At 43.9% G+C, this 12,267-nt stretch overlaps 1 protein-coding gene across 1 annotated transcript in view; it reads right to left on the bottom strand.

Annotated features, from left to right (window-relative positions):
- The window catches only part of LOC132832214 (phosphatase and actin regulator 1-like), a 488,261-nt gene that overhangs the window by 289,965 nt on the left and 186,029 nt on the right, over nucleotides 1-12,267 (bottom strand). The gene's annotated exons all lie outside the window — the stretch shown is intronic.

The following is a 12,267-nucleotide window of genomic DNA, read 5'->3' as shown; positions in this document are numbered from 1 at the left end:
GCCCATATTTCTGTCTCTTCATAAGTACTTTGTTATTAGTCTATTTGAGAGACAAGAAAGAGACAGATTGAATCTCATTACTTAAGATATCACTGCATTTGCATTCTATTATTTCCTTTTATCGAAAACTGTAATGATTGTTGTTTCCGATTGCCGAGAACTGTACATCTTAAAAGTATTACAACTGAAATTAAGTGACAGTCACTGAGAGAACTCATGTCCTGAGATAGCTACATGATGAGGCCATGACACACTTTCAGAATCACAGTATTGTTACAGTTTAGGAGACTGCCATTCAGGCCATTAAGCCAGCACCTGCTCAGTAAATGAACATCATTACACAGTGCTCCCACTTTTCCCCATACCTTTATACATAGAACATAGGCTTGTACCACACAAGAACAGGCCCTTTGGCCTACAATGTCATGCTGAACATGATGTCAAATTATACAAACATGATGTCAAATTGTACAAACATGATGTCAAATTATACCAATCCCTTTTGCCTGCCTTTGGTCCATATCTCTCCAATCCTTGCATATTCATTTGCTTATCTAAAAGTTTCTTCAATGTTCCTAACATATTTGCCTCCACCACTACCCCTGGAAGTGCTTCCACACTTCTACAATGTCTTTGTAAAAAAAACTTGCCCCACAGATCTCTTTTGAACTTTCCTTCTCTCACCTTAAATGCATGCCCCTAGTATTAGACATTTCAAGTTTGGTGAAAAGAATCTGAGCATCAACCCTACTTATGCATTTCATAATTTCATAGACTTCTAACAAGTCTCCCCTCAGCCTCCATCATTTCAAAGAAAACAACATAAAACATAGAACATAGAACAACACAATGCAGAACAGGCCCTTCGGCCCCAGATGTTGCTATTCTCAGCTCGTCCCCCTACACTATCCCAAAATCATCCACATGCTTATCTAAGGATTGTTTAAATCTCCCTAATGTGGCTGAGTTGACTACATTAGCAGGTAGGGCCTTTACCACTCTCTGCGTAAAGAACCTGCCTCTGACATCTGTCTTAAATCTATCATCCCTCAAATTGTACTTATGCCCTCTTGTACAAGCAGACGTCATCATCTTTGGAAAAAGTCTTTCATTGACCATCCTATCTAATCCTCTGATCATCTTGCATGTCTCTATCAAATCTCCCCTATCTTTCGAATGGGAACAGGTTCAAGTCTCTCAGCCTTTCCTCATAAGACCTTCCCTCCAGACCAGGCAACATCCTGGTAAATCTCCTCGGAGTCTTTTCCAATGCTTCTACATCCTTCCTATAATGGGACGACGAGAATTGTACATAATACATGGACTTTTTTGGCTTGTCCTTTCAGGTCATACCATCTAATCTAGCCAGCATCCTAGTAAGCTTCTTCTGCATCCTCTCCAAAGTCTCCACATCCTTCCTGGTGATGTGGTGATCAGAAATGAAGGCCTAACAAAATTCTTATAAAACTGCAACATGGCCACCTGACTCTTATGCTTAATTTCCTAGCCAGTAAAGGCAAGCGTGCCATGCGTCTTCATTACCAACCTGAAAACCGGAGGGGAAACACTTTTACACAGAGAGGGTATGCACATGGAATGAGCTGCTAGCAGAAGTGGTTGAGGCAAGTACGTTAAAATCATTTAAGAGGCATTTGGACAAATACATGGATAGGAAAGGTTTTTTTTGGGCCAAGTGCAGGGAAATGGGGATAGTGTAGATGGACATTTTGGTTGGCATGGACCAGTTTGGGACAAATGGATTCTCTCCATGCTGTACAAATCTATGATTCAATCTATTTATGTGGTCACTTTCAATCTTCCTCTTGTTCGTGTTCCTTTTTGAGTGGAAACTGTTTCTCCCTATACAATCTGTGCAATACACTTATGATTTTGAAAACTTCTATCAGATCTTCTCTCAGCCTTCTTCTCAGGGGGAACAGAAATTAGGTTCCTCAATTTGCCTTCATAGCTGAAGTTCTTAATCTCTGAACCATTTTTGTAAACAGTTTCTGCACTTGCTCCATTATGATCAGATCCTTCCTATAATGTGGCACCCAGAGCTGCACACAATACTCCAGCTGAGGTCTAATAAGTATCGTATGCAAGTTCAACATTTTTTGCTTTTGTACTCTATGGCCCAAAGGGGCATTGCAGGTGATTGTTTTTCTACATGGTAATTGATAAAGGATTACTTTTAATGGTAATAGCAATTTTAATTGGGAACTTAAATGGTAATTGTTGTTCTGCCTGGCAAGACCCAGGTCAGTTATAGAGTCATAGAGATGTACAGCATGGAAACAGACCCTTCAATCCAACCCATCCATGCCGACCAGATATCCCAACCCAATCTTGTTCCAGCCCTCACCACCTCCTCCAGCAGCTCATTCCATACACGTATCTTCCCCCCCCCCCCACCCACCATGTGAAAAAGTTGCCCCTTAGGTCTCTTTTATATCTTTCCCCCCTCATCCTCTAGTTCTGGACTCCCCAACCCCAGAAAAAAGACTTTGACTATTTACCCCATCCATGCCCCTCATAATTTTGTAAACCTCTATAAGGTCACACGTCAGTCTCTGACGTTCCAGGGAAAACAGCCCAACCCTATTCAACCTCTCCCTATAGCTCAAATCCTCCAATCCTGGCAACATCCCTGTAAATCTTTCTGAACCCTTTCAGGTTTCACAACATCTTTCCAATAGGAAGGAGACCAGAATTGCATGCAGTATTCCAACAGCCGCAATATGACCTCCCAACTCCTGTACTCAATACTCTGACCAATAAAGGAAAGCATACCTAACGCCTTCTTCACTATCCTATCTACCTGCGACTCTACTTTCAAGGAGTATGAACCTGAACTCCAAGGTCTCTTTGTTCAGCAACACTCCCTAGGACCTTACCATTAAGTGTAGAAGTCCTGCTAAGATTTGCTTTCCCAAAATGCAGCACCTCACATTTATCTGAATTAAACTCCATCTACCACTTCTCAGCCCATTGGCCCATCTAGTCAAGATCCTATTGTAATCAGAGGTAACTCTCTTCACTGTCCACTATATCTCCAATGTTGGTGTCACCTGCAAACTTACTAAATGTACCTCTTATGCTCACATCCAAATCATTTATATAAATGACAAAAAATAGAGGACCCAGCACCAATCCTTGTGGCACTCCACTGGTCACAGACCTCCAATCTGAAAAACAACCCTCCACCACCACCCTCTGTCTTCGGCCTTTGAGCCAGTTCTGTATCCAAATGGCTAGCTCTCCCTGAACTCCGTGAGATCTAACCTTGCTAATCCAGTCTCCCATGGGGAACCTTGTCGAATGCCTTACTGAAGTCCATATACATCATATCTACCACTCTGTCCTCATCAATCCTCTTTGTTACTTCCTCAAAAAACTCAATCAAGTTTGTGAGACATGATTTCCCATGCACAAGGCCATGTTGACTATCCCTAATCAGTCCTTGCCTTTCCAAATACATGTACATCCAGTCCCTCAGGATTCCCTCCAACAACTTGCCCACCACCGACATCAGGCTCACTGGTCTATTGTTCCCTGGCTTGTCTTTACCGACCTTCTTAAACAGTGGCACCACGTTAGCCAACCTCCAGTCTTCCGGCACCTCACCTGTGACTATCGATGATACAAATATCTCAGCAAGAGGCCCAGCAATCACTTCTCTAACTTCCCACAGAGTTCTAGGGTACACCTGATCAGGTCCTGGGGATTTATCCATCTTTACCCATTTCAAGACATCCAGCACTTCCTCCTCTGTTATATGGACATTTTGCAAGATGTTAACATCTACTTCCTTACAGTCTATATCATCCATATCCTTTTCCACAGTAAATACTGATGCAAAATATTCATTTAGTATCTCCCCCATTTTCTGTGGCTCCACACAAAGGCCACCTTGCTGATCTCGGAGGGGCCCTACTCTTTCCCTAGTTAGCCTGTTGTCCTTAATGTATTTATAAAAACCCTTTGGATTCTCCTTAATTCTATTTGCCAAAGCTATCTCATGTCTCCTTTTTTTGCCCTCCAGATTTCCCTCTTAAGTATATTCCCACTTCCTTTATACTTTTCTAAGGATTCACTCGATCTATCCTGTCTGTATGCTTCCTTCTTTTTCTTAACCAAACCCTCAAACCATTCCCTATACCTACCAGCCTTTCCTTTCACCTTGACAGGAATATACTTTCTGAGAATTCTCGTTATATCATTCCTGAAGGCTTCCCATTTTCCAGCCATCTCTTTACCTGCAAACATCTGCCCTCAATCAGCTTTTGAACTTTCTTGCCTAATACCATCAAAATTGGCCTTTCACCAATTTAGAACTTCAATTTTCAGATGTGGTCGATTAGTTTCTATCATTATTTTAAATCTCATAGAATTATGGTCACTGGCCCCAAAGTGCTCCCCCACTGACACCTCAGTCACCTGCCTTGCCTTATTTCCCAAGAGTAGGTCAGGTTTTGCACGTTCTCTAGTAGGTACATCAACATACTGAATCAGAAAATTGTCCTGTACATACTTAACAAATTCCTCTCTATCCAAACCCTTAACATTATGACAGTTCCAGTGTATGTTTGGAAAGTTAAAATCCCCTACCATAAACACCCTATTATTCTCACTAATAACTAAAATCTCCTTACAAGTTTGTTTCTCAATTTCCCTGGGGCTATTAGGGGGTCTATAATGTAATACCAATAAGGTGATCATCCCTTTCTTATTTCTCAGTTCCACCCAAATAACTTCTTTGGATGTATTTCCGGGAATATCTTCCCTCAGCACAGCTGTAATGCTACCCCTGATCAAAAATGCCACTCTCCCCTCCTCTCTTGCCTCCCTTTCTATCCTTCATGTAGCATTTGTTTCCTGGAACATTAAGCTGCCAGTCCTGCCCATCCCTGAGCCATGTTTCTATAATTGCTATGATATTCCAGTCCCATGTTCCTAAGCTTGCCCTGAGTTCATCTGCCTTCCCAGTTAGGTCCCTTGCATTGAAATAAATGCAGTTTAATTTATCAGTGCTACCTTGTTCTCTGCTTTGTCCCTGCCTGTTTGGCTCATTTCTTTTCTCAACTGTACCAAAATCAGATTGATCTCTTTCCTCACTATCACCCTGGGTCCAACCCCCTCCCCCCTTTTGTGGGAGTCTTTATCCACAAAAGATTCCTGCACTAGCTGCCTACCTCACGGTGGCACAGTGGTTAGCACTGCTGCCTCACAGCGCCAGAGACCTGGGTTCAATTCCCACCTCAGGCAACTGACTGTGTGGAGTTTGCACATTCTCCCCGTGTCTGCGTGGGTTTCCTCCGGGTGCTCCGGTTTCCTCCCACAGTCCAAAGATGTGCGGGTCAGGTGAATTGGCCATGCTAAATTGCCCATAGTGTTAGGGGCAGGGGTAAATGTAGGGGTAGGGGTATGGGTGGGTTGCGCTTCGGCGGGTCGGTGTGGACTTGTTGGGCCGAAGGGCCTGTTTCCACACTGTAAGTAATCTAATCTAATCTAAAAAAGTTATCTAATCTAATCTCTCTTACCTTTCCTGGAGTTAACCCATCTATGTGACTGTATCTGAGACTTCCCCCCCCTTCCTATAACTGCCATCCATTACATACTGTTGCTGTTGCAAATTCCTCATTGCTTCTAACTGCCTGTCTAACTGATCCATTCGATCTGATAAGATTCACATTTATGAAGTTCATATCATTCTACTAAAGGCCATTTTTGCTCCTTCTCAATCTACAGACACAGAAAATTACACCGTCTTATTCCTCTACAAACACTGTCCCAGGTTAAATTAATAGTTATGGCTTATATTTTAAGTTTAATCAAGGCGCATATCTCCAAAAACATATAATCAAGAAAGAACCCACTCTACTCACTACTGCTGATTCTCTGTTGGCCACACTTAAAACAACGATTAACTTCTCTGATTCTGTGCTGTGAACTTTGCCCAACAGTTCCTCCAAGATCAGTTTTGAATTTCACCATTTGTTAATTTTCCCAGATTCACTCCGATGTCCAGTGGTACATGAATTAAAACAGCAAAGGTAGTAACTGTGCAGGTTTCTCTCTCTCTCTCTCTCCACTGCAATGAACTCACCATGGTCTTTTCTTCTCCCTTTTAATACTGCTGTATGTTTGACATTTTTTTCCAAAGTTCCAAAACAATGCAACAGCATATAAAACTTTAATTGCTGCTCCTGGAATTCGAGGAAATCACCTCCAACACCTAAAATACCTCAAAAAAAAAAGGAGCAGCTGTTACAGCCAGAAATCTTTCCCGTCCTCCAACTTGGATTACGTTATTATAGAAAGAAACAGATCTTAATCCATTGTAGGTTGATGGGAATATGCCAGTGCAGTAGAGGTCGTGGTCTTAAGGAGTATCATTGAAGCATCTATAAATTTGAAAAAACTATTGAAGTTATTCTAAAAATCTAATTTGAATAACATTGTCTTTTTATTTATCACACCCCTGGCTACCAAAATGTATAAGATCACAATTCTTTAGTAACAAAGTCAGAAGATTTCTCTTTCTATTGAGTCTTGAGAACATGCATCATTCCAGTTGGTCCAGCAAAAACGAAAAAGGAATGGGATAGTGATAGATTTGTATGTCTGGCCCATTCAATCACACAGATTTCAGGGATTGGTTTAAATTCACACATTTTGAGTTTTGTGGTGAGCAAAGCGTAGAAAGTACTGATGCTATTTATCTGTGGTAGTGCTCATATTGCAACTATTTGTCGCTACTTTAGCATCTGAATTGAATTAGTTTTATTGTCAACATGTACTCAAATGACTACAGTGAAAAGTGTACAAATCACCACTTATGGTGCCAATTTAAGTACAAAGATCCCAAGGTACAGCTTCTTCAGTTACAGTTCTTAGAATAATAGAGAAGTAAAGAGTGCAGCATTGCAGATTTTAGTAACAAATTATAAAATGGTGAAAAAGAAAGTTAAGAATAATCATCTTCCTACCTAGTCTATGCTTCACCAGGCCTAAACTCCAGACCATATCAGGTTTCATCTCAGTATTCACAAGGCCAAGAGATTATTCTAGAATCACCTTGAGACTGGAAGTCCGTGCTGAGGTCATGCCAGGACGAGAGGCTCTTACCCTCACACTGGGGTAAGAGACTCCACGGGCCTGGGACATTGCCTCACTGGAATGAGAGGGCTCTATGCTGGGCCAAGAGATATCAGGCTGCTGGGAAATTTTATATTCTGCTCTTGTTAAATGTGAGGAATAGCGGTTGGGGAAAAGGGGGAGTGTGTTGGTAGTTCAAATTGACCCAGAGTATACCAATTGCACCAAAGCATTACAAGAATTAATGGAGTCAGCTCAGAGGAATTTTGTTTTTTTAAAACGGCTAGTTGTTATTACTACCTAACATAGTAATTCAAAATGTACCAACACCCTGAAAGGGAGAAGGCAGATCAATGTTATCAAGCTGACACTGTTTGCTAAAATTAATTCAGACGTATTTGCAGGTGCGACTCTTTCTGAAAAAAGCCTTCAATCAAAATTCCTTAATCAATTTCACCAAAACAGATTGGGTTAAACGATAGATAAGGCGAGTTAGTATGCACAGGGACATCGAATGGAATGGATAGATCAGCATTGAAATTTTGTGCAGGGAGGTTATATTCAAGGAACTGGAGGCCTCCCCATACAATAGGAGATAGCTCCACACTGTCAAAGTGTTGGAAAATCATTCAAAATTGGGGTTTGATTATTTAAATTACTTGACAGCTGCAATCTGTTTGCACAACCATTCCTTTGAAATCTCACTCATGATGGGAATGTGTCAGGAATGACATCCATGTCACCCCTGGTTGCCTGACATTACCTACTTCCACTCCTGTTACTTCACTGTAAAACTGAAAGATGACCAAGGCTGAGAAATAAATATTCTGTATTGCACAACATTTCAAAAAATGTCAGGTAGAACAGGAAAGGAGAGATAGAAAATAAAAGATATTATAAGGACACTTGTGCAAGAAAGGATGTTGGCTCAGAACTTAGAAGTAGAATCAGTAATGGCAGGAATCAGGAATAGTAAGGGTAAATAATATTGATGGGGATAGGTTATTGACATCATCAAACAGTTTTAACACTGAAGACAGAATTCAGCAAGAAATCATGGGAATATGTAACAAAAAAGACCATTCTACTTGTCAAGGTAGTCTTGAAGATGAGTTCACAGGATATTTTTACAACAGTTTCCATGAACAATAGATTATAGAACCAAAAAGAAAAAAAACATTATTTTAAATGTGGCATTGTGTAATGTGGCTGAGGTAATTAGAAACCTCAGAGAAAATGATCCTATGGGTAAAAGAGATCAAAATGCAGTTGAATTGTATGCCAAGTCTAAGAATGGTACACTTGACCCAGAAACAAAAACGTTAAACTTAAACAATGTCAATTACACAGGTATGAGGGGACAGATAACTAACTTTGGGCAGCATGGTGGCTCAGTGGTTAGCACTGCTACCTCACAGCACCAGGGATGCGGGTTCGATTCCTGCTTCGGACAACTGCCTGTGTGGAGTTTGCATATTCTCTCCGTGTCTACATGGGTTTCCTCTGGATGCTCTAGTTTCCTCCACACAATCCAAAGATGGGCAGGCCAGGTGAATTGACCATGCTAAAGTGCCCATTGTGTTAGGTGCATTAGTCAGGGGTAAATGTAAGGTGGGGGGAATGGGACTGGGTGGTTTGCTCTTCGGAGGGTCGGATACTATAGGGTATCCAATCTATTCTAATGAGATTTGGGTAAATAGTTTGAAAGGTATAGTGAGATTTAAAAAATGGGAAACATTTAATAAAACTATCTTCTATTAAAAACAACTATGTCAAAAAGATCCATCCATGGTTTTCAAGAGTTTTGAAGAAAGGATTTTTATAAATTTGTTCACAGACATGCGGGGGTCACTAGTTAGACTAGTATTTATCGACCATCCCTAATTGCCTTTGAGAAGGTTCTGGTGAGCTGCTTCTTTAAAACACTGCAGTCCATGTGGTACAATTACACTAATAGGGCTGTTAAGGTAGGGAGTTCAGGATTTTTACTTAACGACCATGAAGAAAGAATAACAATATATTCCATGATTCAATGGTGTATAGATTCAGAAAAACCTGCAAGTGGTTATGTTCCTTGCATTTTATACACTTGTCCTTCTAAGTGATAGAGGTCATCTATTTAGAAGATGCTGTTGAAGAAGTCGAGGTAGGTTGCAGTGTATTTATAGCTGATATACACAGTTGGCAATGTGAATTGGTAGAGGAAGGAGTGAATGTTGAATATGAAATGTAACCCAGACTGTTGTGGGAGGCAAGGAAGGAGATATCAGGCATCTGGCAGCAATTTTCAAATCCTCTCCGGTCACAGATGAGGTGCCAGAGGGCTGCAGAACTATTGACAATTTTCCATTATCAAAAAAGGGAAGAAAGGATAGAACAGGAAATTATAGGCAAGTCAGTCTGATGCCTGTGAATATATCCATATTTGGTGAGATACAGTTCAGCTGCAAATGTGTTGCTGGTCAAAGCACAGCAGGTTAGGCAGCATCTCAGGAATAGAGAATTCGACGTTTCGAGCATAAGCCCTTCATCAGGAATAAGAGAGAGAGAGCCAAGCAGGCTGAGATAAAAGGTAGGGAGGAGGGACTAGGGGGAGGGGCGATGGAGGTGGGATAGGTGGAAGGAGGTCAAGGTGAGGGTGATAGGCCGGAGTGGGGTGGGGGCGGAGAGGTCAGGAAGAGGATTGCAGGTTAGGAGGGCGGTGCTGAGTTGAGGGAACCGACTGAGACAAGGTGGGGGGAGGGGAAATGAGGAAGCTGGAGAAATCTGAATTCATACCTTGTGGTTGGAGGGTTCCCAGGCGGAAGATGAGGCGCTCCTCCTCCAGCCGTCGTGTAGTTGTGTTCTGCCGGTGGAGGAGTCCAAGGACCTGCATGTCCTCGGTGGAGTGGGAGGGGGAGTTAAAGTGTTGAGCCACGGGGTGATTGGGTTGGTTGGTTCGGGCGGCCCAGAGGTGTTCTCTGAAGCGTTCCGCAAGTAAGCGGCCTGTCTCACCAATATAGAGGAGGCCACATCGGGTGCAGCGGATGCAATAGATGATGTGTGTGGAGGTACAGGTGAACTTGTGGCGGATATGGAAGGATCCCTTGGGGCCTTGGAGGGAAGCGAGTGTGGAGGTGTGGGCGCAAGTTTTACATTTCCTGCGGTTGCAGGGGAAGGTGCCGGGGGTGGAGGTTGGGTTGGTGGGGGGTGTGGATCTGACAAGGGAGTCACGAAGGGAGTGGTCCTTGCGGAACGCTGATAGGGGAGGGGAGGGAAATATATCCTTGGTGGTGGGGTCCGTTTGGAGGTGGCGGAAATGGCGGCGGATAATACGTTGTATGCGCAGGTTGGTGGGGTGGTAGGTGAGAACCAGTGGGGTTCTGTCTTGGTGGCGGTTGGAGGAGCGGGGCTCAAGGGCGGAGGAGCGGGAAGTGGAGGAGATGCGGTGGAGGGCATCGTCGATCACGTCTGGGGGGAATCTGCGGTCCTTGAAGAAGGAGGCCATCTGGGCTGTGCGGTGTTGGAATTGGTCCTCCTGGGAGCAGATGCGGCGGAGACGAAGGAATTGGGAATATGGGATGGCGTTTTTACAGGGGGCAGGGTGGGAGGAGGTGTAGTCCAGGTAGCTGTGGGAGTCAGTCGGTTTATAATAGATGTCTGTGTTGAGTCGGTCGCCCGAGATAGAAATGGAAAGGTCTAGGAAGGGGAGGGAGGAGTCTGAGACAGTCCAGGTGAATTTCAGGTCGGGATGGAAGGTGTTAGTAAAGTTGATGAACTGTTCAACCTCCTCGTGGGAGCACGAGGCAGCGCCGATACAGTCATCGATGTAGCAGAGGAAAAGGTGGGGGGTGGTGCCAGTGTAGTTGCGGAAGATGGACTGTTCCACATATCCTACGAAGAGACAGGCATAGCTGGGGCCCATGCGGGTGCCCATGGCAACTCCTTTAGTTTGGAGGAAGTGGGAGGATTGAAAAGAGAAGTTATTCAGGGTGAGGACCAGTTCAGTCAGTCGAAGGAGGGTGTCAGTGGAAGGGTACTGGTTGGTGCGGCGGGAAAGGAAGAAGCGGAGGGCTTTGAGTCCTTCGTGATGGGGGATGGAGGTGTACAGGGACTGGATGTCCATAGTGAAAATAAGGCGTTGGGGACCGGGGAAGCGAAAATCCTGGAGGAGGTGGAGGGCGTGGGTGGTGTCCCGAACGTAGGTGGGGAGTTCTTGGACTAAAGGGGACAGGACCGTGTCGAGGTATTGGGAGATGAGTTCGGTGGGGCAGGAGCAGGCTGAGACAATGGGTCGGCCGGGGCAGGCAGGTTTGTGGATTTTGGGCAGGAGGTAGAAACGGGCGGTGCGGGGTTGTGGGACTATGAGGTTGGAGGCGGTGGATGGGAGATCCCCTGAGGTGATGAGGTCCTGGATGGTCTGGGAGATGATGGTTTGGTGGTGGGAGGTGGGGTCGTGGTCAAGGGGGCGATAAGAGGAGGCGTCCGCGAGCTGGCGTTTGGCTTCAGCGGTGTACAGGTCAGTGCGCCAAACTACCACCGCGCCTCCCTTGTCTGCGGGTTTGATGGTGAGGTTGGGATTGGAGCGGAGGGAGTGGAGGGCTGCACGCAGTTCAATCAGGAATACAGAGAATGGATTTGTTAAGAAAAAAATCAGCTTAGAAGCTTCTATCGAAGAAACCTTGGTGAATTCTGCAGTGCATCTTGTATGCACCATCTACAGAATTTCGCCAAGGCTCATCAGAGAACACCTTCCAAATTCATGACGATTTCCATTAAAAGAACAACGGCAGCAGATACATGTGAATACCATCACCTGTAAGTGTTTATCCAAGTCACTCACTGTCCAGACTTGATGTACATCACTATGCCTTCACTGTTGTTAGCCAAAATCCTGGAATTCTAACTTAACTGCAGTGAGTGTACCCACACCAAATGAACTGCAGCAATTCAAGACAGCAGCTCACCATTTCTCTCAAAGGTGACTAGGGACAGATAATAAATACTGGCCCAGCCAGTGATAGCCACATCCCATGAGTGAGTGAATGAATTAAAAAAAGGTCATGGGAAAAATGGCATGCAACATATGAGTGGACATAAAGGGGAGCATTGGATAGATGTGAGCTGAGGGTCTGACAGCTGAGGATTTGCGTATCTCAAATTTATTATTAAAACTGGGCCAGTGCC

The sequence above is a fragment of the Hemiscyllium ocellatum genome, chromosome 34 (genome assembly GCF_020745735.1).
Source record: "Hemiscyllium ocellatum isolate sHemOce1 chromosome 34, sHemOce1.pat.X.cur, whole genome shotgun sequence".
Classification (NCBI taxonomy): Eukaryota; Metazoa; Chordata; class Chondrichthyes; order Orectolobiformes; family Hemiscylliidae; genus Hemiscyllium; species Hemiscyllium ocellatum.
The sequence above is the reverse complement of the archived record's forward strand: the minus strand, read 5'-3'. Positions and strand labels throughout refer to the sequence as shown.